Below are 26,592 nucleotides of genomic sequence, written 5' to 3' on the forward strand. Positions count from 1 at the left end.
TTGGTTCACTTAGTTCAGTATTGTGTTCATTGACTAGCAGCAGCTCTCCAGGGTTTCAGACTGGGGTCTTTCCCAGCCCTACCTGGAGATTGAGCATGGGGCATTCTGCAAGGAAATCATGTGCTTTGTCACTGAGCTATGGCCCTTCCCATAAATATTCCTACACATTCTGTAAATATTTTGCGATGGGGTTTCATTCTGAGTACCCTGTATGCAGCTTGCCCTATTAACGTTTCCCTTTGAAGAGCAAGCAGATGCTCTTCCCGTGGCTTAGCAGGCTGTTCAAACAACCTGTGCACTGGTCCTTGTTTTAGAGCTTCGTCTTTATCTCCCAGCCCCCTTGCTTTAGGCTTTCAAAATAGGTTGCATGAGATGAATGTGCACAAGGAACAGGGGAAGCCCTCTTTCTGTTGCTGGCTTCCATGCTTCAGTGAGCGTGCTCATGCTTGCTAAATAAAGCACCACCCTTGGCTAATTCCAGTTGGGACCAGTCTGAATGAATATTTAGGCCTCTCTCCTCTGTTTGTTTCCCTTCCCCTTTTTTTCCTTCAATGATAGTGCCACCTAATTAGGTCATTGATTGTTGCAGCCTGAAAAAAGTCTCCAGAGGGGTTTCTAGCTGTTTCCTTCCTTAAAAGCTGCTTGCTTCCACTTTCTCCCTGCATTTGAATAGTGGAGGTCACTTCTGACGAGTAAGAGAGGCCCACCTGTTAATCACCAGGAGTCCTAACACTCATAACTCTAAACGTGCATTGCATTTCAGCCTTATTCAATCTGGCACTCTCCAGATGTGTTGGGCTACAATTTCCATCATCCCCATTGGCCACCCTGTTTGGGGAAGGCTGGTGCCTTCCTACGAAATCCATCTGTCAGGGTGGACACTGAGCCCATAGAATCCCAGAGTAGTTCTGATTCTGAGGAAGAGGAGTCGCTCCTGGGACAGGAGCGCACTCCTCTTTCCCAGGGCCAACAGCTGAAAGAGATTCCTCCCACCAGCATTCCTAGCTTAGATAGCAGTCCTGGGAATGACAGAGCACGGGAAGCAGACTTGAGGGACGCGTGACGCCGACGCAGAGAGCGGCACCAAATGGAGGGTGCGGAAAGGAGGCGTAATGCCCAGTTGGCGCACAAACAACGGCTGCGCCCAGAGGATCCAAGGGAAAAAGGGAGGGACTCTCCCTAGCCCTTAAGTTCAGGGGACTGCCAGTGATTCCTTTTCAAACGGGGACCAACTGTTCCAACTTAGGGCATAGGTACTCTGCTGCTCATATCTAGTTGCTAACAGTAGAGTTGTTAAGTTGTAAAAGAGGAATAAAGCTTTGAAAAGAATCCCTTTGTCTGTGTCTGGACTTGGCTACTGGATTAGACTGAGAGAGGCCTCCAAGGAGCCCTTGACACCATCATTGATGATCTCCTGTCCTGCAGACAGGTGTTCACAGAGGAGCCATCTGGGTATAAAAAGGGCTGGTATGAGGGTGACCAGATGCAATAGAGAGCAGAGCTACATTCCCTTTAACAGTTGTTTAGAAGAACATTTAAAAACAACACCATTCTAAATTGAAAACAGGGAAACTAGAGCAGATATGGAGAAGGCTACCGGGGAGGGCTTGGGGAGGCCTGCAGAGCAACCTTATGGGGGAAGGGGGAGACCCCATCAGGGTCATAGGCAGCAATCTGGGATAAGCCAGGAGCCATGGGGCTAGCCAGTAGCTGGGACTCGTGCTGTGCCAAAATTCTCCCCTACATTTTTTTCAACCATTCTCATTCAATTTTATAGAAGAGAAATTGCTTTTGAAAAGAAATTAAATGGTGAAGAAATTTTGGAGAAATTCTCCGGGGTTGGGTTTGGGTTTGGGGTTCTTGGACTTACCTTACTTAAGAGGTGGCCAAGGAGTGAGCACAAGTGTCCTGCTTTTCATTGTACAATCATCTCTCTGGTCACCTGTAGCCCCCTCAGCTTCCTACACTTCAATGAAAGCCCAGCTTACGGTACCATGGAGTAACTTCTTCCATAGAGCTTTTTCAGATCAAGACATGCAGGCAGCCTGGGAGGCTAGCAGTTATTAGGTAAGCTCAAAAACACCACAAAAATAAATGATCAAACATCCTGAATGAGGCAGAACAACGGAAGCCTCTTTCATGGGGGGAGAAAACTTTCAGGAGACTGGAGGACAGATTTTGGCAGAGCATGAACTCCACCTCATCCCTGGAGATGGACACAGCTCTGGCCCCACCTGCATAGTGGTGGATGCAAACTGGGGGCCAGACTGCCAAGGCAGTTGATGCTGTTGCAGCACAAAACCCCCCACAGCCTTTACCAAAAAAGAAAGAAGCTGTGCTACAAGCCCTGCCACTAGGGAGCCCTACCTGGGAGAAATGGTTGAGAATTTCTCCTCCCCTTGGAGAAATTCAGTGAAATCAGCTCCCACATTTCTCTGCCCACAAGTAAGGAGGAGCATTTCAAGAGGCCATTTGCGGACAGCTCTAGCTGCGAGCAAAGGATGTCAGAGCCACAGGAGAAACCAGGAGGGAGGTTCAAGAAGCAAGCCAGGCATCATCACCAAAGAACAAGTCAGGGTTGAAAGGCAAACTGGGTAGCAGAGTCAAGGAGCAAGCCAGAAATCAGGATCAAGGAGCAAGTCAGAACTAGAGGAGCTGGGACCAAAGACTAGAGGAACACACCAGTGTTCAGGAAGCCCTTGTTGCTTCAGCAATGCTCAACAGGAGCAGGAAGTCCTCTTATATTCCTTCCTGCCTAGGAAGCTCCAGTGGCCAGTCTCAGTGGGCGGAGTCAGCCCAGACCTGAAGGAACTTCTCTGAGAAGCTGCCACCTGCAGTTCAGCAGCTGTACCACATGGTGCAGCAGTACACTGATGTAGTAGTTCTTGACAAGAAATCTTGATGTTATCCCAAGTTGACGTCTATGAGTAACCTAAAGCTATTGCTCAGCCTATTGTGCCTTGTTACTCAAAGTATAGAGAGAAGAGATGTGAAGGAGGACAAGGATCCTGGTGTGTTTCATAGATGTATAAATGAGAGAATTTCAGCAGGTACAGCTGGTCAGGAAGGGAAAAAAGTTGTGCTTACCAAAATCTCCTCCTCTGTGTCGTTGCTAAAGCAGGAGTGTTGAACCACTTTGGGCCTGAGGGCTGCATTCAATTTCAAAGAAATACTTGGGGGCTGCATTCCAGTGGTGGGTGTGGCCAAAGGCAAAAGGGGGTGGGGTCAAAATACAAAAAATAGCAGCCTGTTTTAGCTTAAAGCTCTCACTGCCAGTAACTAGGCCTTAGGAGAGATAGGAAGCTGTGTTATACTGAGTTAGACCCTTGGTCCATCTAGCCCAGTATTGTCGACATTGACTGGCAGCAGCTCTCCAAGGTTTCGGGCAGGAGTTTTTCCAGTCCTATCTGGAGATGCCAGAGATCGAACCTGGGACCTCCAGCATGCAGAGCATGTGTGTCCTACCACTGAGCTGCAGTCCTTCCCCTTTCAGAAGGTGTGTGGGGGGGGAGAGAACCTGTGCAAAAGCTGGGAAACTACTGAACTACCAGGGTCAAGGGAAAGGGGTGGGTCCAAGGCAAGGAGGGGTGGCCATCTGGGGAACCCCTGAGGGCTGGATTGGGACCCCAAATGGGTTCTTGGGAGCCCAGATGGGCCAGTTCAGCACCCTGTATTAAAGGTACAAGAGTTCTGCCTCCTTTGCATCTGTTCATCCTAGTGGAGAAGGGAAAGCAGTCATTGCACTCATGATAAACTTTGGAAGGGTCTCTTACGCTTAGTAACACTAAATTAGTGTTTGCACCTATCAGTCAGAATAGAAAAGCCCAGTCTTATATAATACCTAACACAACATGGTTATCTACACTTCCCCCCGCTCTCCGCTTTTGCTGTTTTTGTATGGAGGCACATGCTCCTCCTGGTAATCTTGACAACAGTTGTTATGTAAGTGAAATTAGCCTAGTACTAATTGGTTATGATGTGGCTATGCAGATTGGAAGGGGAGCGGATGGTTTTTGTTTGCTTCTTCTACAAAGGAATCGGCCATCGTTCTAGAGCCTGTGAGCCCTAAAACAGTTCTTGGCTAGAGGCCCGTGGAGTACAGTGTCTTGCATGGAGCCGGGTGAAGGGAAGGTCAGGCGCTGCTTCAAGTCTGCGCTGCGGAGGCAAGTACATACACAACATGCAAGCTATTTTGAATAATTCAGAATTATTTTTAGGCCGCCTTCAAGGGTAGAGCCCTCTCAAGGCAGCATACAAGGTAAAAATACAAAAATATACAAAAGCAGAGAGAAAAGCAGGAAATAATTATTCAATAAAATACTATAAACACTGTAAAAATAGGTAACACCACTAAAACCTGAAGCCCACAGATCATTAAAAGGTGTGTTTTTAGAGCATTCCTGAAAGCCTGCAAAGAAAAAGCTTGATCAACACCTGATTCCAGAGGTACAGGGCCACCACTTAAAAGGCCCTCTCCTTGTACTCACCACCCTAACTGCTCTTGGTCATGGGCAAGTGAGAAGAGTATCTACTGATGACCTCGGTGAGCGGACTGGTACAGGAGAAGGCAGCAGTCCTTCAAGTAACTTGGGCCCAAACCATTTAAGGTTAACATGGTTTCCTTTATACATGGTTTCCTCCTGTAAAATTCTGTGACTGTGACAATGCAATTGCACTAAAAAAAGCCTTTTCTGGAAGCACCAGTAGTATCCCTTTGAAGGTCCTTTGTTCAAAAGTTGCCCCCTTAGGGTCAGTTCCAGAGTGTCCCAGGAGGCTGAAATGTTCCCACACTGGTTTTTGAAGGTTGTCCTTCTCCCTCAGACTGGAAGATCTCTTCTCCAATCAGCAGCTAAGCCCACCAAAGCTGAAAATAAATAAATAAATAATAAAAATTGGGCACCAATTCAGCTAAGTGTAAATCCCACTGACTTCAATGGGTGAGATCTAAATGTATATGCTTAACAGCAAAATCCTATGCATATTTACTCAGAAGAAAGTTCTGCTGTGTCCATATGGGTTTACTTCCAAGTAAGCATGCAAGGATTTCAGCCTTAAGGTCTCTCACTGAAATCAATGGGACATAAAATTGCTTGGTTGGATGGTGCCCTTTATATGGGATTCTCTCACTAGTCTAGTGGAGAGACCGATGGCCCCTCCTGATACTGCATCAACCATATGTTGCCCACCTGTGGTATTTATATAGTTTAGTGTTCTTTCCTTCAAATGTTTGAATGTTTGTAGAAACTGGGATTGGTTTATGAGAGAGACCACCTACTATACAAATAGGCATTTATTGCCATCCAGAACAATGTCTCTTAACTGGTTCATCCCAGCTTTGATCATTCAAATATGAAGCAGAAGGAGCTTGCACGCACATAGGCTCTGTGCAGAAGACCCAATCAATGCAAGTGACAAAATGTGGGAGTCAGATGTGTGCAATGGCTTAGGAATATGTCAGTGGTATAGATAGGGTCAGCTTGAAACAGAAAATGAAAATGTGGCCTCCAGATTTGCCTCTCTAGGTTTTATTATTTCAGAGCACCTTTCTACTTATCTTCTAGAAACTTGAAAATGGTGACCATTAACACATAAGCATGACCACAAAATGCATATATGTGACCAGTTTCAGTACACATGGATTTCCTGGCATGAATTGTGTTTCCCACCATACTGGGCAAAAACTAACCTTTTGCGAACCTAAGAGATCTTTATAGGCTGGCAACAGGTTGTTATCCTTTCTCAAAATCCCTTCCCTTGGTAACTGATGGCCAATTTAGACCCCTAGAAAGCAATCTTGTAGTCATAAAAGAGAAGCATGATTGAAAACATCAGCTCACTGCACTGTGGTAGTGAGAAAGCAAATGAAATCTGAGGGGTTTTCAAAGTGATCAAGAATAAAAGCGCAGTAGATTAATAATGTCCTTGCCAGCTTCATAAACTTCCTCATGAAAGTGGTATGGGATCCTTCTTATTAACCTTGGTTTCTGAACATTTAGGACACATCTTGACAGCGAGACATGGCCTTTTCTGTAAATAAAAGCTAGGCTTCTCAGGACAGGGTTGCTCATTTGCCTAGCCTGCTACATGAGCTCTGTTCACACAGTGTATATAACTGGGGTGCCTAACTTGGGGCTTGTGCCTATGGACACCCCCCTTCGTGCCCCCTTGGCTCCCTGCCCCTGATTTTTTAAAAATCTTTTAACCTCCAGCACTCTCTTTATTAACAAGACTGTCTGGGCCCCAGAGGCATTCTTAGAAAATAAAAATAGTGGGTGGCACCAGGCTACCACTTCATTTTAAAGTGTGCCCAGAAAAAGAAAGAAAAAGAAAGACAAGCTAGGCTACAGAGCATCCTCAAGGGCTCAGGGTGTGGCAGGGAATAAGTGGGGTGGGTGTTACTTTGCCTGTGTTCTGTGAGCTTGCAAGTGTGTGCTGCTTGTTTTTTTGCTTTGTTTTGATGTATGTTGGCTGGGTGGTTTGCGGTGTGTATATTTTGTCTGGGTTTTGTTTTTGGTGTGGTGTGGTGTATATTTGGCTCGGGGGGGGGGGGCTGTGAGGGTGTTTTGCCTGTGTGTGTTTATCTGAGCATCACCAGTTTGCCTTCTCCAAAATGGGTATTTTGTTATGCTTTGAGGGGGAAAATATGTGATTTGGCATTTGGGGCTGTGTGCATGTGGGGAACCCTAGAGGGCCATTTTGGGACCCCAGGAGGGCCAGATTTGGTCTGCGGGCTTGAGGTTCCCCACCCCTGCATTAAGAGAACAACACAGAACTAGAGCTGCATGTCTTGCTTGTACACAAAATTGTCTGTACAGGGCTTTGAGCTGCAGAAATTGCCAGTGTATTGGAATATATGGACAATGCCTGGCATGATGGTAGTGTGAGGTCATCACGTTTTCAACAAGCTGGATTTTTGCATGGCAGCCATGGAGTCTCTATGGATTGAATCCATTGGCTCATTTCCTCAGGACTCCCACAATGCAATTGACATCTTTCACTCAGCACACAGGGGAAAAGTGTCTTGATCCACCCAAAGAAAGCTGACAGATTCTTCTGGCAGGTGGCATCTGAGCTTTGCATTCGCTGTGTTTGTAGGTATACAATCCTTATTCACAGTAATGCCTTTTTAAACAAACACCTGCAAGATACTTTCTGCCAGTTTGACTTCAGGTTGTATTAGGGCCTCCATGCCATTTGGTTTAGATAATGTAACAGCTGTCTAGCCAGAGTCCTCCGCACCCACCTTATATAGCATATGCTCCTTTTCACCCATCTGCCAGGCTATCCCAGTCACCTTGATATCTCTGAGAATTTGCTGTTCTTCTCTGCTTTTCTTGGGAAATTCTGAGATCCATGTTTAACAAGCAGTTAATTATGTTCATGGCCAGAGAATGGGTTTATTGCAAATCAGAACCCACTTGTTCTATTTATTTCATTTGTTTCATCAAAATTTATATCCCACCATATAACCCCTGAAAAGCTTCTCAGGGTGGCTTACAAATAAAATGACCATTAAAATATCAGCAAATTAATGAGAGTTCATTCTAGTTAAAACATAAATAGTGAGCAGTAAAATGACAATATAGGTCACTTAAAAACAACAAATCAGTCCACCTCTCCAAAGGGCTGCTGAAATCAAAGAGAGACAGATTCTGACAGTTCTCCATAAATGTAAGGAATTGTGCAGATTCCTACTTTTCTATCATTGCTAAGATAGTCCTCACCTGACTCCCATATCAACATCAAGCTTTGAGTCCTGATGTTCAAGCTGTCCTTCACAGTTCTCTGCTCAATATATTTTGTACCTCTTAGGTGAGACCATTTCATTTATAACCTAACCGCCATTCAGTATGTCAAACCCATGGGTTCTAGGCACAATATGAAGACAATTAAGGCTGTGCAGGGATCCCCCGACCCACTTCGGAGGCTGATTCTGAGCTTCTGACTCAGCTTGATCCGGAGCCAGGCTGTAATGTTGCGGAGATGGCCCCTTTACAGCCACACTCTACACAACATTTAATTACTGGAAGAAGAAGAGTCGCCATTTAAAAAGAAAATGGCGACTCCCTCCAAGATGGCAACTGCTGCAGGTGCTCCTCATGGGTCCAGGTAAGGAGCAGAGAGCTCATGCAGCTGTCTGGATCAGGCCAAAGTGCTCTGAAGTGCTTTGGATCAATCCAACCCGCTTCAGGATGCTTCAGCCTGACCTCGACCCACTCTGGAACCATACCGCTTTGGTCCGAATCATAGGATTCAGACTGAAGCGGTGCACAGCCCTAAAGGAAATTCTCTAATGGAAGCCAAGAGGCCAAAAAGAGTGAGCTTCTAGGGGTCAACAGACAGTGATGAAAACATGCAATGCCCATAAATGGAATATTAAAAACCACAGTGTGGAGTATTGCAACTCCATGCCCAGTGCCAGCTCCCGGTTTAAAAGCCCTTGGGCAAGACACCCTCAATGGGCCCCTCCCTCAGTGAGTCTACCTTCTCACCGCCATTGTCACCAGCTGCCTATTGCTCATCATCCTCTTTCTCATCATTGCTACCACTTGCTTGCTTGACAGAGAGCCAGTGAGCAAGAAGGCAGAGGCATTTGCTGCTGCTGCTGCTGCTGCTGCTCACCACCACCACCATTGTCTGGGCCAGAAGGAGAGGCAGGTGAACAAGCAGGTTGCAGTGGTGAAGCGGAGGAGGCCTCTTGCCAGCGGGCCCCTGCAGGGTTGTGGGCCCTCCTCAGGTGCCCAGCTGTTGATGCCAGCCCTGGAAGTAGCCCTCTTCTCCAAGCACTTGGCACCTGGAGGTGCCCCCCAATGACGCTTTCATGACATCATCACTCTGCCTCATTCATGGAAGTTTACGGGCGGGGGGGCAGTGTCTAGACCTTGTCATCTTCCCATGTCTTCTTACTGTTTCCTCCACCTTTTTCTTAGTGCAGGAAATCTGTTAAGGTGAAAAAGACAAACAGCTTCACAGTGCCTCCTAGTTCCTCGTTCTAGGAGCCCTCCATCTGCAGGCACCCTAAAAGTGACCCTGGCTGAGAGAAAAGCACTTGAGGATGGAGACTGAAGTAGGGTGTCCACTTATGTGTCTCTAAAAAAGAGGAGCTGCATCACTGAAAAAAAAGGGAACAGATTTGAATAAACGTTGCCTGTGCTAATGATTACTATAACTTAAAGAGAAATACAATACATTTAGTGGGGGAGACTGACCAGTGGGCTTTCAGATGGAGAGCTCCAGGTGCTAATAATCCAAAGCCATTGTGCAGCTATTCCATCTTTTCTTCCTTTCTTCCTGCTGTAAGAAAAATGACGGAAGAAGCAGTGGAAAAGCACAGGAGGGTTACACATGGAAGATGACAATGTCTGGCCCCTGTCCATGTGTGAGGTAGGGCAATGGCACTATGAAAGCCTTGTCTGGAAGTACCCCGGGTGACCTCCTGTGTGCCTGGTAAGTCTGCTAACTGTTGATGGGCAACTTCAAGGCTTCTGTTGCTCTCCCTTCCTCTTGTGGTTTGTTATCTTTAAACCAGACCTGGACTGGACAGTCCTTCAAATGGAGGACACCTTCCAAAAGAGGGCTGTTCTGACAGCCCTTCAAATAGAGCACTGTCCTCTGTCAAGTAGGACACAATGCCACCCTAAGAAGCCACTGGAGAGGGAGGGTTCACCTCCCCTCACCCACACACCCCTTTTGCTTTTAAACTTGGATCCCCAGCACCAGTCCCACCTCTTTCTAGGAGATTGTGGAAGTTCCCTGTATAAACATATGGAACTGCTGCTGTTATGTCTAGCTTGGTTCTTACATCAACCCTAAGATCCCCTTTAAGAGACTTTCACCATTTGGGAGGCTCAAACAGTTTGTGGGGTGGGGTGGCCTTAAGCGAGGCTCACTCTGATGATGGTTTGAGACATTTGCCACCTTGAAATGCATGGAACCTTTATTGAAAAGAGAGCTTCAACTTAAAGCACTTTAAAACTACACTGTGTGTGTGAATATCTTCTGAGAACCTGGGGTTGAGGTGCCAAGGGCTATTTTCATCTGCGGTTTTGAAATACATCTAATATAACACCTTAGCTCAGCAGGCTTTTAGTAAAAATTCTAATTTAGGGAGGATGTCAGGGACTGTTTCTGTCTCTCTTGAATGCAGAAAGTCTAATGAATGCCAATCAATGCTATTAAGAGAAAGAACCAAAATGCATCCCCAAAGCAAAAATTATTGTTCCTGTGCCATTATTCTATCGTGTCTCATACTGAACTTTTAAAACTACCAGTGTTGTCAAAAGTTTTCATAGCTGTTTCTTAGACTTGGGAGATGTTCTGTATACATGCATATTTAAGAACAAAGCCACTTCATGGTGATATGGTGGCATTTGTAGCCTAGGGAGACTAATAAAATGCAAAGACATTTAAATCCTGTTTATTGCCAATTAAACAGAATTAGTTCATTGTGAAAGCAATTGGGATTTCCAGCAATTGACATGCATGCATACCCAAACTCACCTGATGTTTTGGAAGATGTATAAACAAAGGGAGACTTTTACAAAAATAGGATGGTTGGTGGTGGTTCTGAATGATAGATGGCTTAAAATGTTAGGGAAAAAAATAGCAAGGATGAGACCCAGCTGAACTCATCCAGAGCAGCTGGACTGCACATAGGCAGCTCTTTATTTTACACATGGGAATCCAGCCCTTTCCTCTCTCTACCTCTAGCTCCTGCCTCCCAAACTGTACATGTAGAGCCCTGGCTATGGAGGTTGGCCTGGGGAATGATGCATGCAGCACCTTGTCCATGCTTGCTTCCATACATGTATGGCCCCTAGCTGGATTGCGACATGAGTGTCTGAAAGAGCTTAATCAAATTGAAGGTCATTATAAATTTGTTCTTTATTTAGGGCATTTCTACATGCAGTTTTTACCCTGCACCTTTAGCGAGGCTTCTGCTTCAGGATTCTTTGCAGAATTAAGATCAGCTCCTTTACACGTACTTTTTTCCAGGTGTGTGTGTGTCTTTCCCTTTCTATATGTTTCAATATATAACCATGAGAGGGGGCTGAGGTGTAGTGGAATTGTGCTATTAGACGAGACACTCATTCCAGCATTTCTAAATAATACCAGACTTTTCTCATTAGGAAACAAAAGCACGATAATGGTTGCAAGCCATGGGAGAGGCCCTGAAGGATGCCATGTAAAGGGCCCATGAACTACCATGACTGAGCAATCACAAGCACACAATAAAAGCTTAATGTAGAAAGGCTCTTACTGTGATGGAGAAAAGGGGTATACCCTAGGACAACTTTTCCCAACCTGCATGGGAAAGGCTACTCTATGATAACCCAAAAAACCCATTTTGCTAGTCCAAACAACAGCAACAACAACCTCTTTATCATTTAGTCATTTGTTTGTGGTACCCAAGGTGACATACAGTAGTTTAAAATTGTACCTAAAATAGTCACAATTTCAGCACAATCAAAAGAATCCATAAAATCCAGTTACTAATCAAAGAAAATCAGTGGCACTAAAACAGACCCAAAAAGGTCAAAGCAGGCATTGGTAGAGAAGCCTCTATGTAGGCAGTCTTCCTATAAATATGTTTTCTGCAGTATTTAAAACAACAACAACAACTAATTAATTATTTCAGGAAAAAGAAGCTTTCTTAGAACATCATGAAGCATCTTGACTTCTTTAAAATCGATGTATCAAATTATAGAAATGTATGCTTGTTATTTTAATAATAGAGATTATTTTGAGCAGTTTGGTGTAATTGTATGTATTCTGATATAGAATCTTCTGGGCTGTGTTCACCTAGGGATATTTTATTTTATTATTATTTTATTACATTTCTAAACTGCCCAATAACTAATGTTCTCTGGGTGTACAGTTAATATAACAGTTAAAAATACAACACAAATATTTAAAATAAAATACAATATAATGCAAAAGAATAAATAGCACAGAAATCGATAAAACAGCCATAATAACCTAGAACTGGGTCTCTAAAATGCCTGGGAGAAAAGACAGGTCTTTTGCCTGGTACCAAAAATATATTTTCTAGCATTGGATAAACTGGAAGTAGACTCAAATTACATACTCAGAATTATTGTGCTGAATTAGAATGGCCTACTTTGTACATAAGCATGGACAACAAAAACATCATAAATTTTAGACTCAACCTACCTTGTTCTCTACTTGGTAGCAGTCCTGACCCATTCTCAGTCATTTACATGTATTTCCAGATCACATGGAGGAACGTAAGGGTTGTATCCAATGTTAGTGTAACATAAGTCCCATTCATTTAATGGATTTACTCCAAGTAGGACTAACATTGGATACAACCCTAAGTGTGACTCAGGCAGTTACAAGGATATAGGCAGCAGCAGCAGTTTCTGCCATCATGGTAATACATTCTTCAGCGGCTATAATCCAGGGAACCTCAGCTAGCTGTATTTGGTAACTCAAGTTACATTTCTCTGTGTGAATGTGTGCATTGGAAGACAATCGGGATCACTTGCAATGGGAAAAATAAGTATTATGTCGTGAAGCCTTTCAGATCTTCTCTGTTATGGTGGCAGAAAATTATTAACCAGATCCTTCCGTGTGTTAGATCAATGTAAATTAGATTTTTTTTTTTTAAAGCAGTAGCATAAGAACTTCCATGCTTTTCCAGACCAATGATTCAGATGAATAGTCCCTTAAATTACAACATAATTACAGTGGGTGTTGCATATTTACAGCATCAGCAAAGGATCGCCATCCCAGTGGTGCCTGCTGCAGGCTGCATAATGAATATCACTGAACCTTCAGCAAATCCATTTTTTCCATTTTTCACAGCCCGTCAAGAGGTCACATGTAAGGTGTTGATTAATAATTATAACCTCATTTTGGCTTGGCCCTTTTTAAATAACCACGAGAGATGGATATCGGAGTTTTGCTCTAGGATATCTTAAAGGAGGATGTTTTGGAGTTTGATCACAGCTTTCACGTGATGTAATAAATTACATGTTGCCACAATGGAAATGGCTGAGCATTTGTCTAGGAGCAATTTCTTCATTTAAAATAGTACCAGTGGTGTTTACACAAAGTCACCCCAAACCCTCTGCTGTAACTGATTGAAAAATATTGCTTGTGTGCAGTCTTGCATGTCATGGTAGATAATATGTTCTAGAGAAAATTTCTAATTCATCTTGTGGTGGCTTCTTGAAATATTTAAGCGGTCATCTGCTGTTGAGGTTTCAGATGACCAAACATATATTGGTTGCAAAGCAGTCCTGTGGACTGCCCAGCCATAATTGTGGTGGCAACAGACTTGTTCCACTGATTGGTAGGTGTGTGGGTTCTTTTAACTGCTCTAAGAAGATGTGCCTTCTTTTATTTATGTGGTGTAATTTTTTTTCTTTCCCCTTCTCTTAGCAAAGAAAAATAGTCAAGATATGAGTTGGGGGCAGGTTGTGGGGAGAACATTTTTATTATAACCAATGCTACATCCTATTTTCTCAAGGTTTGGATTTTGCTTTAAATTGTGGGGCTTAGAGAAACAGCGAGAAAGAAACCTGGCATAATGTCGCCCATGTGGCATGCTCAAAAACTCTGAAGGACTGATGTAACGAAGAAATGTTGCACAAATTCAACAAATGGCAACCCCCTGCCCCCACCCCCCCACAGAACTCAAATTTGACTTCTTAACTTCTTAACTTCTGAACTTGTTGAACCCTGTGAGCATTCAGATATAGGGGAACATTGATTACAAAAATTGTAGGGCTCCAATGACAACACATCCGATCCAGGCTGACAATCGGGCAGAAGGCCACACCAGCCAGAGCAGCAATTTTAATAATAATAATAATAATAATAATAATAATAATAATAATAATAATACATACATACATAAAGTCCCAGTTGCCTCAGCAGTAGAGCCAGAGCCAAAACCAAGGCTAGCTGAGAGGGAGAGCAAGATGACAGAGAGGCATAGCTCCATTGCTGAGCCAATGGATGCACATCCTCTCCTGCCAGGAAGTCTGATGTGCTGAGGTGTGTGTGATCAGGGGGTACAGCCAGCTGTTCATGAGCCAGCCAGGAACCAGCCAGCGTGAATCAGCCCTACAGCTGTCTGGCAGTATAGAGAGAACTGAGGGCAGAAGAGGGTCTGGGGCAGGGGTAGGCAACCCAACACCATCCAGATGTTTTGGACTACAACTCCCAGAATCCCTGGCCATTGGCCTTGCTAGCTGGTGCTGAGGGGAACTGTAGCCCAAAACACCTGGCAGAGGCAGCAACTGGCACCCGAGGTGAACCATGCAGTTGGCACCCCCTCCCCCCAAACCCCAAGGGCAGATCTAGGGTGGGGGGGTTGGTAAAGAGGGGGGGAAATTGCCCTTATTTTCCATTTAATGTTTTTAAGTGTATTTATTTAAACAGAGTCGTAATTATTCAGTTTTTCAGTCTGTCCCTCTGTCCAACCAATGTTTCTGAGATCAGATAAAATAGAGACATGAATTTTTCATTTTTTATTTGTATTTTTTTATTTGTGTTTTATTTCCTCAAATATGGTGCCCCACCTAACTTGGCGCCCTAGGCAATTGCCTAGTTCGCCTATATGGACGGGCCACCCCTGACACCTGGAGGGTACCAAGTTAGGGAAGACTGGTCTGAGGGGAGAGGAGGACAATGGGTGTTTTAACCTACCCCCATTCACACCTGAGGCCCAAGCGAAGGTGGCAGCAACACAGGGTGGGTCCAGCAGCCGCTGTGAGTGGTACGGGAACATTTGCGACTGCAGCATTGCTGAAGCTGGCCAGGTTGGTCTGGATGGAGGAAGGACCTGTCTGGGAGACCCAAGTAACAGTAGGATAAAATAAACATTTTTAAAGAACCAAAAGCAGTTCTGGACAAAATCTCAATAGTAGTCTGAGATTCAACAGGCTGTCTTTCTTCTGACACTATACTGAATGTTGGTTTCCATTAATAACTTTCTCAAATTTAGACGCTGGTTTTACAAAAACAAACTCCGCAGTCAAATATCTGTTTAACTGGTGCCTTTAACCTGTCTTGTAGATGTTGTGTGATTGGAATGAACTGGACTTGCCTCATTAATGACCTTTGAAGATTTAGGCATCTCTTATATTTGCCTGTCACTTGTCTAAGAGGATTTTATATGCTAATCACGAATTCATTCTGAGGATTAAATCCAATGTCATGCAAACAGGTTTTTGCTTGTTCTCCTTCCCATGTAGCCTCCTGTGCACACACACACACCAAATCTGCTGTAAAGGGTACCCCAACCTTTTGGAGCAGATTTGGGGAGGATGCATTGGAGGCTGCAACAGCAAGGATAAATCTGTTCCACTGGCATATGGCCAGGGAGTCCTCTAAGTGTGGGTCTGTATCTAGCCAAACTAGCATCACCCACACACAAGAGGGACATTTCAGCAGGTTGCAGAGGAACCCCAAGATTTACAGAAGTACCAAAAAACTTGTAGGGAAAAACCCTAAGTGTGTGTGTGGGGTAGGGTGGAGAATGACCCCAAAACAGCCTAGTGAGGACTGAGCATGCTCAGTGGGCACAGAAAGCTGACTGCCCTGTATGGGAGTGTGTGGGTGGGGGTGGAGTGGTAGATACTGGAAGAGGAGAAGACTGATTGGCTGGAGCCCTGAACAGGACCACTCTGCTCTGTGACATTCTGTTACAGGTCCAGCTGGTCCTTTAAGTTCCTCACTATCTCCTTCTCCCCACTTCCTTTTTTCTTTGCTTTCTTGCTTTTCTTCTCCTTGTGTCCATGTTGATAGGTATAGTTTTTAAAAGCAAAGTTATTTTTAAAACCAACAAAAGATAAATGGAGAAAGAAGCAATGATATGATGAACCATATCAGAGGTTGTTGTTACAACTAGTTTTATTACGGTTCCCACCCGTCGTTGTTTACTTCCCCCCACCACTCCCGGGCAGACAGTGGTGCAACTGTCCAGGGCCCCACAGCTCAGTGGGGAAACATTTCAACCTCCCAAGACACTCTGACCTGGCTCCCACAGTCATTTTCAGCCATGGTGGCATGAGTAAGCCATCATAGTTTAGGGCACATGCTGGGCCATTCCATAACCCAATCCCCACTCCTAGGATGTTATGTCATCCAAATCCAGTGAGGTGGGTTATTGGTGTGGTTGACAAACCACCCACAACCCTAAAACAGCCCATGGGCCTTAAGGTGGCCATTTTTGAACAAAGGGATTACAGGGGTAGATACCAAATGGAAATTGCCAAAGTACAATTTATCAAGAGATTCAGCTCTACTTCCTGTGGTTCGAATAAGGACAATATTTTTTAAAAAATTACACAATGTATGTTAATAGGCTCACCACTGAAATGTCTGTGTTACCACCCAACAATGTTCTGTTAATGGCAACTGTTAAGGCAATCATCACTGTCTATACTTTTTGCATTTCATTTCCCTCTAACATAATTTACACCACCCCGCACACTGCTCCCCAGCATGTGTATCTAACTCTGCCCATTTGAGATTGATGTGATGTGAGATTGATTCATGTGATGAAGTGGGCAGTGCCCATGAAAGCTGCTGCCAGAATGAATTTGTTAGTCCTTAAGGAGCCATAAGGGTCTCTGGTTGTTGTTGTCGCTATGAGAGAAGGTTACAACAGCTTGGAAATAAGGAGGGTAAAGGGAGACATGATAGAGGTGTACAAAATTATGCATGGTGTGGGAAATGTGGATAGGGAGACAGTTTTCTCCCTCTCTCATAATACTAGAACCTGGGGTCATCCCATGAAGCTGATTGGTGGGAGAGCCAGGACAGATAAAAGGAAGGACTTCTTCACACAGCAGAGTTAAACTATGGAATTCGCTACCACAGGATGTAGTGATGGCCACCAATTTGGATGGCTTTAAAGGCAGGTTGGGGAAATTCCTGGAGGAAAAGGCTATCCATGTGTCAGGGGGCCCTAGCCAGCCTCTTTCAGTCTACTCCAGACACAGACAAAGGATTCTTTTCAAGGCTTTATTCCTTTTACAACTTAATAACTCTATCGCCAGCGACTAAGCTATGAACAGCAGAGTAACCTATGCCTCAGGTTAGAAACAGTTGGTCCCCGTTTGAACAAGAATCACTTGCAGACCCTGAACTTATGGGCTAGGGAGAGTCCCTCCACTTTTCCCTTGGGTCCTCTGGACGCGACCATTGCTTGCATGCCAAACGGGCGCTACGCCTCCTTTCCGCACCCTCCATAGCTCGTCGCTCTTTGCGTCTCCGTCGAGCATCCAGCCAGCCCTCCTCCCGTGCTCTTTCACTCCCAGGACCGCTATCTATCTCTGGAATGCTGGCAGGAGGAATCTCCGCGAGCTGCAGGGCCTGGGAGGAATGAGCGTGCTCCTCTCCCACGGATGGCTGTTCCTTCTCAGAATCAGAACTGCTCTGAGGTTCTATGGGCTCAGTGTCCACCCTGACACCATGGCTACTAGCCCTGATGGCTATTTGATCTCTCCAGTACCAGAGACAGTGAGCGTGTGTACACCAGTTGCTGGGAAACATGGGTGGGAGGGTGCTGTTGCACTTGTATCCTGCTTGTAGATTCCTGGATGGCCACTGTGAACAGAATGCTGGACTAGATGAACCCTTGGTCTGATCCAGCCGGGCTTTTCATATGTTCTGTTGTTGTTGCTTTTCTGCAACAGACTAACACAGCTACCCCTCTGGAAACCTTTAACTATTCATTCTAAATCACTCCAAGGGCCAATTAGATATGATGGCAGCAGTTATGTTTATACATGCAACCACTTCGATCTCATCACAAGAGGAGGATAGAAGGGGTCAAATCTGAACAGCAAAAAGGGTGTACAGGTGAGGAGTAGAGAACCCATTGCCTGCCTACGGCTTACCATCCTGAGCCCCCAGCTGAGCTCTGATCCCAGAAGTGATCTCAGCTGACTGAAAAAAAACCTTTGGGGAGAGGGGCAGGGGGGAAGCAAGCCATGGGGAAATGCAAGTTTCCTCATCGTTTTGTACCCTTTTGCTGTTCAAAAATCAGAGCTCCACCTCCCCTTCTGTGTTGAATGGCTTTTAATGTTGGAGACCCTTTGTAATTCTCTTTTGCTGTTTTATTTGGATTTACTGGCTGGTGTTATTGTTCTTGTGGGGCGGGGTTACCACTGCTCATGTGGTTTTATTATTGTAGTTCTATTTTTCATTTTTAGCTTTGCTTATTGTAAGCTGCCATGAAGCTGATGTGATAAGGCGGGATGTGAATCTCATAAATAAGTGAATTGCCACAAATCCCTTCTCGTGTCCCTACCCAGCAGACATTGTCAGTGCTGGCCCTGGGGAGCTAGCAGTAACGCTTTTTCTCCTGTTGTGTTCCAACAAAAGAGGGTTTTTTTCATCTTGTCGTCTTTTATAGTTGGGACAGTGGCCATCACTCCAGTCCGAGATATTGTCCTTCCCCTATTTTGGGTTCTCCCCCACCCTCTTGCCTTGTTTCCATGCATCTGTGGCATGCATAAAATTGTATCATGCTTTGGCAATTCTTCCCTGCTTATGAAAACAAAAATGCCAAGAGACAGACATGAAATGAAGTGGCAAAATGAAGTGCCATGGAAAGTATGGCATGGTCACTAGTGTAACCGCACCTCAGTAGCTCCCAGAAACTGACTTGCTGTATGTTTAAGGCGGAGAGTAGGCAACTTGATGGATGTCAGTATGAATGGCTAATTACAAGCTGGGTGCCAATATATTTCAGAGGCAAAGCATAATGGCTTGCAATAATTCAGAATGGCTTGACTTATAGGCGAGTTTCATTTTTATGGCAGTTTCAAGAAGCCAAGCTGAGCTTTCCCATTTTGGAATCTGCAGATTAAACAATACATGGTGTATGAATGGAGTTTCAATAGCAATTTGCATTGCTCCATTTAATATTGGATTATAGTGCCTCTTCGGAGTCATTTTAGTGTCACAGCCATGTGCTGCTTTCTGTTTACCCCTTTAGTATGGGGCTTGTGCCATTTGTAGCCAACCACAAGGCGGCTGCAGTGGGGAAAGCACCAAACAGAATTCATGCTCACCCCTGCTTTACATGTTTATGTTACTGTACTAATGCATCAGACAGTAGACAATGCAGGAACTGGTCCTAAACAATTTAGTTTCAAATCTCAAGTTTCCATTTTGAATACAGTTATGGATACCCCAGTCCAAAAATACACTCACCACTTGTCAGATCTGAAGGGCGTACTTGTAAAATTTGGCACTCCTTTAAGATATTCAGATGCACCAACCAGGAAGTGATTGAGCCCCTGCTTCCAAATATTTTAAAGGTGAATTTTATATGGGCCACACATGCCTCTTGTCCTCAGTTATTTGCGTACGAAATACAAAGTAAGTATCAGTCCTCACTGACGGAGTGGTCTTGTCAAGTCCCAATATTGCTGCTGTTCTCATCCAGTAAAATAAAGAAAATGGCTGTGATCCAATTGAATATTTGTTGGGCCTCCTCATTCTAAAAGGCCTTGGATCCTAACATGTAAAGTATGGAAACGTATGGTAAAGTGTCAATGGGTGACATTTATTTCCTCAATTTCCTGCAGCCTTTTTGTACACTTCCCTTGATTCCCCCCGTGCCCATTTTTCCCCAAATTTATTTTCCTCATATGAACTCATGGCACCAATGGAACCTTCCTCCCAGGACTAACATCAGCGGGCATGGTGGGGGTGGGGGGTGGGGTGCACAGACCATGGTACATGGGGAACGGGGATTTTTTTTAATCTTCCCTGTCCACCTCAGTCCCGTTCCTGCTTGGGAAAGCCTCGCAATTGATAGTTAAATGTGCACATCATATGCCCACACACATTTAACCTGGTTTGGCTGTCATTTATTCTTTCCAACAGCTAGTTTACGTTATAGGAATATTATTGTCCAATTTCAGACAACAAGAAACTAAATTAAAATCTCCTCAACCTAGCGCACTAATCCTAAAATTAAGTAAGGTGCATATGAATGTAAATGTGAAGACGGGTACAAGAGAGGTAACATTGCACTGCCATTCATGAAAAATAGTGTTAATATGCTCTGCCTTAATTTATTGTCTAAATCATATAGCTAACTGAATAATAACATTGATCACAAATGCTCTCATTTTATAGCACTTGCACCTTCAGATGGATCACTTGTAAAGATAATTTAAAGCACCCCTTCCAAAAGATGATGCATTTTGGGGTTGTTATTGTTTTTCAAATCTCTTCCATTGTACCCTTCTGCTGATCATATTTTATACTTCATTGCATCTCTGTGGGGATGTTCCAAAGAAGTAAGATTCTAATATACACTATAATTTAACTGACATGAATTATATAGGTCCCACAAGTAATATGTAGAGATTAACTAAAAAGAATAGATGGGGATTTGCCTTTGAGATTTTCCAGCTTTTTGAAGGGGATCTGATGAATAATTGGAACATGCAGGTAGTAGTTTGTGTGTTTTGCTATAGTTCACACATAAATGCGCGTACACTGTCATCCATCCAGCAACATTCAAATTTAGAAGCAAAATGAAACCATGTATATACAACGTTCTTTCCTGTAAAAGGGCTGGATGCACTTGATCTCGTCTGATCTCAGAAGCTAAGTAGGCTCAGCCCTGGTTAGTACTTGGATGGGAGGCCAGCTGGGAATCAGGCTTCCTGCACTGAGAAGGGGGTTGGACTGGATGGTCTTGTAGGCCCCTTCCAACCCTATGATTCTATGTATAAAACAAAAGCAGCAATAAGAAAGTATTCAACAGGTATCAGAGTGTGTCGGATGAATGGTTCTTCTAACCCAGTTCAAATGAGAATGCACGGGTAAGTGTCAGCTTGTGTTTTCTCCCCTCCTCTCTTCTCCTTCACATGTGAGGAGATGAGATTGAAAGCTAAGCTTCTGTTTTTGGTTTTCAGTAACCTGCAGTTTCCTGTTATGTACAAAATTGGGAAACTGTGGTTTATTCTCCACGTGGCTAGTTAAAACAAACAAATCAGGACAAAAACATGGTTTGATCTCATTTTTTTCCTGCCCCACTATTGTGCCTGGTCAAACAGGTTTTGCAAGCTTTGTAGTGCCTCAAAACCCTGCCAATCCTGCTTGGCCAGAGGCAATAGCGGGGCAAAATAAATGTAATTTTGTGTATACCACAGAGGTGATAGAGATATCATCTGTGTGTGCCACAGAGATGATAGGTCATCTCTTTCAAACTATTGTCTGCCTCCAGCCTCAGTGGATCATCCTCAAGTTAAAACCCATGGCCTGAGCGCCATGCCAGACAAGATGTGGGAGATCTGTGGTCACAATCCCCTCTGTTTTTTAAGGTTGCACTCCTGTACTCACTTTCCTGGGAATAAGCTCCATTGAACTCAATGGGGCTTACATCTGAGTAGACATGTGTGCAGTTAAAAGATGAAGAGCAGCCCTGGGGCATGGGCTGATTCAGATCAGGGCCACAACACTCTGATGTGACCAGTAAACCTTATCCCTTACACAAGCATGGTGTTTTCCTGATCCAAATTATCCTCCCTGCCTGGCTGCTATTTTCCCTGTGTGGGAAATCTTTCATCGTTTAAGAGAGGAAATTGCACAAAGCATCCTCACCAGCACTCCCCCTTAACCCCTTCAAGCAAGCGGAGGCAGAGATGGAAGCAAAAGCAGGTTCCGACCACCTATTTGTTGGGGCTGGGTACAGGGTGAACTGACCTGCTTCAGGCAGCACCATAGGATAGGGGCAGATTCGGGCATCGATGAAAGCCTGAATTAGCATCTGAATAGTGTAGAAAGATTTTTTAAAAGTGCTGGCTCTAGTGTGTATGATGGGGGAATTTGGGCTCCACATCAGGAAGAAAAGTATCTTGGGCTGGCACTGTGACATACGAACAAGCTTGTGGTACAGTAGCTCAGGCGGCATCCTGTTCCTAGCAAGCATAGAATCATAGAATAGTCTGGTTGGAAGGGGCCTACAAGACCGTCCAGTCCAACCCCCTGCTCAGTGCAGGAACCCAAGTTAGAGCATCCCTGACAGATGGCTGTCCAGCCTCCTCTTGAATGTCTCCAGCTGTTCATCTATGCTCTCCGCCTTGCCATTTCTGAGTTCCAAAGCCCTTTGCAGTTTTAAGTCGCCAGCGCAAGACTGCAGTAGCGCAGGGATGTTGAACCCTTTCAGTACAATTCCATTTCAGGGGCTGCATTCCAGTGGTAGGTGGGGCTGAAGGCAAAATGGAGTAGGGCCAAAGGCAGAGGTGGCCCCCCAAAATACCAGCCTATTTTAGCTTAAACAGAGTATAACAGAGGCTGGAAAAAGCCTCTGCAGCCCTGTAGTACACATAGGGTTGTGTGAAATAGCAAAACTTGAGTTCGTCAATGATCTCTGACTTCCATCTCAAAGATCATTCTGACTTGTGTCCATATCTGATTGCGTGCTTTGTTTTTTTTTCTTTTTGCTTAAAAATGTGTGCATATTCTTCCAAATGTACATCTCATTTGAGCCAATTTTTGAAGTGTACACATTTTTTCTCCCATTGTGCGCATTTTTCAAAAGTGTGCCATTTTTACAGGCCTTTTTCAAATGTATGCATTTTTCAATGCATGAGTTACATGATACATGAGTCACATCGGAAGCTTGGAAATGTATGGACTTTGACGGCGGATTGCACCTGGGTCCACATTGGGCTACAGGAAGTGTGAACTGGATGAACTCTGGTAAAAAAATGTATTGAATTGAATTTCTCATATATCCCTAAGTACAAATAGTTGTGTGAATCAGCCTGTGCAGCCCAATGCTATGCATGTTTACTCAGAAATAAGTCCCACTGATTTCATAGAGGCTTAGTTCTAAGTAAGCAGTGAGTAGGACTCCAGCCATGTTCTAAATGGAAGGAAACTTATGACTGTAAGTGGCCGGATGCACAGATGTGCTTTGAGCATAGTGGGTTCATTGTGCCATGAAGAGCGAAATAGTGAAGGGAGCCTCTCCAGAAGTCGTGTTTTATAGATGTTTGCAGCAAACGGCAAATGGGGCAGATTGCTTTTGCTATTGATTGCTCTGGACTCGCCTTTATGGAGAGCACATGGCACACGCTTATTTTTGGAGTTGCCTTTTATTAAAACTGACAAAGAGATATCCACGTCTTTAGGACAGGAGTCCCATGGGGTTAGCCAAGGTGGCGTTTGGCCTAAAAAGTGACAGTAGCACTTTTGATCCATGGAAGCTTTTAGAGCTAAACACTGAAGAAGCCCACGAGAGCTTTAGGAAGACTGAGTTTCTTGGAGTTTTTAAATCTGTCATGCTTACTAGGAGCAAATTCCAAGAGATGATGAAAAAAATAGAATATTTGATAGAAAGAGAGAGAGAAGTGTTTTTATTTCCTAAAACAAGTTCATTGTTCTTGTTTAGCATATACTTGGTATTGTGCAAAAATATTCAGTATTAGATATGAACACACACACTCACTATGCCCCCCCACACACACACACACACAAAGCCCTCCACAAGTGAAGATATGTTACTTGATCCAGTGACGGCCTAAGCCATTTTGGTACCTAGAGCAAAAAATCCAAATGGTACCTCTGATGGTGGCTTAAAAACAAGATAATGGAGGGAGCAATCCTATGGCCCCTAGACACTGTCTAGGGGTCACAGGATTTTTTGGTTTCTGGGAACCGAGGTTGGAGCCAGGGCTCCGACCTCAGTTCCCAGAAACAGTGCTCCCTGCCCCTATGTAGCTGGTGTGATTCTCCCTGTGCTGGCTACATCTCTGCGCTCAGAAACAGACCACTGAGATGGGGAAAAGGGGGCAGTCCTGGGGGAGGGGAGGAGACCGCGGAAGCCACGTTATGCCGTTTCTTATGTGCTGTGCAGTGTCCCCCCTCCACAAAGCCATGGCTAGACAGGCAAAATCACCTGTCTAGCAAAAAATGCAGATGGCTGGAGCACGGACGCGAGGATCACCTCCGTGCTCCAGCTGCCCTGCACTGGATACACGACAGCTATCTCAACTGGATTGCACCCTACGTAATTGACAGTTTACTTCTCTTTAATGGTGTCCCAAACATTTGCCGCCTGGAGTTGGCCACTTCACTTTGCCTAATGGTATGCCCCCCCCCGGCCTGATCCACTGTTTTATTGCACAGGGATAGAAATTCATAAGATCAAGTCCAAGAAGGACTTCAATGCCGATGCAAGGGGAGATCTTTGCCTGCCTTGCACCGCCATTTTAGAGAGGTTCCTTTGCCACTGTAGCTGTACCACAAAAGGGTCTTTCTGTAGGATAATAACTGAGGGCAGGAAGGAATGGAGCAGGAGACGGTTCCACTGAGCCCCATCCTGAGGGCTGTGGGTACCCTCAACCCCATCTGCGTAGCACTATTGCATGGGTGCAGAACCTCATGCCCGAGGTCCCAACAGGGCTTCCCTGGGGTCCCAGTCTGGCCCTCCAGGGTTCCCCAGATGCCCACGCCCCCTTCCTCTGTCCCCACCCCCTTTCCCTGACCACCAATCATTTGGCTGTTTCCCCTTGCTTTTGTCCAATTTCCCCCCACTCTGAAAGACTGAAATGCCTCTCCCAAGGCTTTCTTGTTGGCAGTAGGAGCTTTAAGCTAAAATAGGCTGGTATTTGGGGAGGCCTCCTCTGCCTTTGGCCCTACTCCATTTTGCCTTCGGCCCCACCTACCACTGGAATGCAGCCCCTGAGAGCTTTTCCGAAATGAAATTGCACTGAAAGGGGTTCAGCACCCCTGCGCTACTGCAGTCTTGCGCTAGCGACTTAAAACCGCGAAGGGCTTTGGAGCTATTAAATGGCAAGGAGGAGAGCAGAGATGAACAGCTCCACTCTGCTTGCTAGGAACAGGATGCTGCTTGAGCTATTGTACCACAAGCTTCTTCCTATGCTGCAACAGCCAAAGTGGTAACGCGATGGGGCAACACACAGGATCAGACTGCGAAATGTTGATAAACATTGTGAATAAAGTCTGTGGGGGAGGGACGGGCTGGGGGGTGTTTGGTTTTCACAGAGAGGTGATGAAGTTCCATTGTACTTGGTGGGAAATAGGCATAAAGAGCGAAAGGCAGGTTTGCTGTGAAATGTGGGGCGGGGGTATGCAATTAATAAACACATTCCACAGTGGTTCTCGAGAACCTCCCCGCCCAACCCTGAGATCTGCCATGGTGGTCCTGCCAATTGGGGTGTTTTTATTTGAGTTCCCTATGCTTTGCCTCAACAAAAACATGCCACTGCTCGTCTAGATGGCATTTCAGAAATGCACACACATCGCAGCATTCACAGTGCAGTTCTAAGCATGTTCCCTCAGAAGTAAGCCCCACTGGATTCAGTGGGGCTGGCCCCGTAGTTAAATGAATTATGAATTATGGCCTCTGGGTAGTGTCCAACAGGCCCCCAGCACTAGTGCTACAATGATGTTTCACCAGCATAAACCAACACTTGCGTAAAGTAACTAGCGCATGCCAGTATGATGGGGAAAAGCAGTCATTTGCTGCTGAAATCTGAAGCATGGCAGGGAAAAGGGGGTGACTTGTTTTGCTGCTGTGCCACCAAATTTCAGCAACAAATAGCTGCTTTTCCCTGTTGCGCTAGTAGGTGCCAGTTACATCATTAGCGCCAGCGCTGGGGGCCCACTGGATACGACCCTCGGTGTATAATCTGTTGGTGAAGAAAGAAAGAAAAACAGAATTGCTCATGGTGGCAAGAAATGATTACAACCCAAGCTGTGGGTGTTTGAATATCTATATAATATTTGAAGGGACCATAGCTCAGTGGGAGAGCACGTCTTCTTTTCATGGAGAATGTGTCAGGTCATAGGAACATAGGAAACTACCTTCTACTGAGTCAGAGCATGGGTCCATCTAGCCCAGTATTGTCAACACCGACTGGCAGCAATGGCTTTCCAGGTTTTCAGGCAAGATTCCTTCCTAGCCCTACCTGGGGATGCTGGGAATTGAACCTGGGACCTTCTGCATGCAAAGCAGCTCCTTTTCCACTGAGCTACAGTCCCTGGCATCTCTAACTAAAAGGCCTTCCTGGCCTTGCAACCTGTGCTTGAGACTCTAGAGAGCTGCTGTCAGTCAGAGTAAACTGTGCTTGGTTAGACAGATCACTGAGGTGAGTCAATATAAAAAGATCTTCCCATGTTCAAAGTCTAGACAGCAAAAAGTTTCTGCACTTCCCAATGTCGAGTTGGATGGCTGTGGTTTGTATCCTTTAAATGATTGTACTGGAGGCCTTGGAGTTGTCTCGATGAGGTGGTCCTTGGAGCATGTTTCAGTGCAGTGACATCTCCAGTGACAAACAAACCCGCCATTGTCCCCATCCTTCTGGAAACAATAGGACCATGAGATTCAACAGTGGCTAGCTAGGGCATGTCCCTCTTCTTCTTTTTCTATCACCCTCATGCGCCTTGCCGGACCCTGTAGGCACCAAGGCATGACAGCAGGACAGACCAGATGTGCTATGCTCAACAGATTCCTGGATGGCCATGACATTTCCATTCCTTCCAATTACTTTGTCAATTGCAAAGGAAAGCAGCCAGTCTGTTGAAACTGCCAGACAGAATCCACACACTCACGGT

The sequence above is a fragment of the Heloderma suspectum genome, chromosome 2 (genome assembly GCF_057233095.1).
Source record: "Heloderma suspectum isolate Gila_16-S chromosome 2, 16-S_ref, whole genome shotgun sequence".
Lineage (NCBI taxonomy): Eukaryota > Metazoa > Chordata > Lepidosauria > Squamata > Helodermatidae > Heloderma > Heloderma suspectum.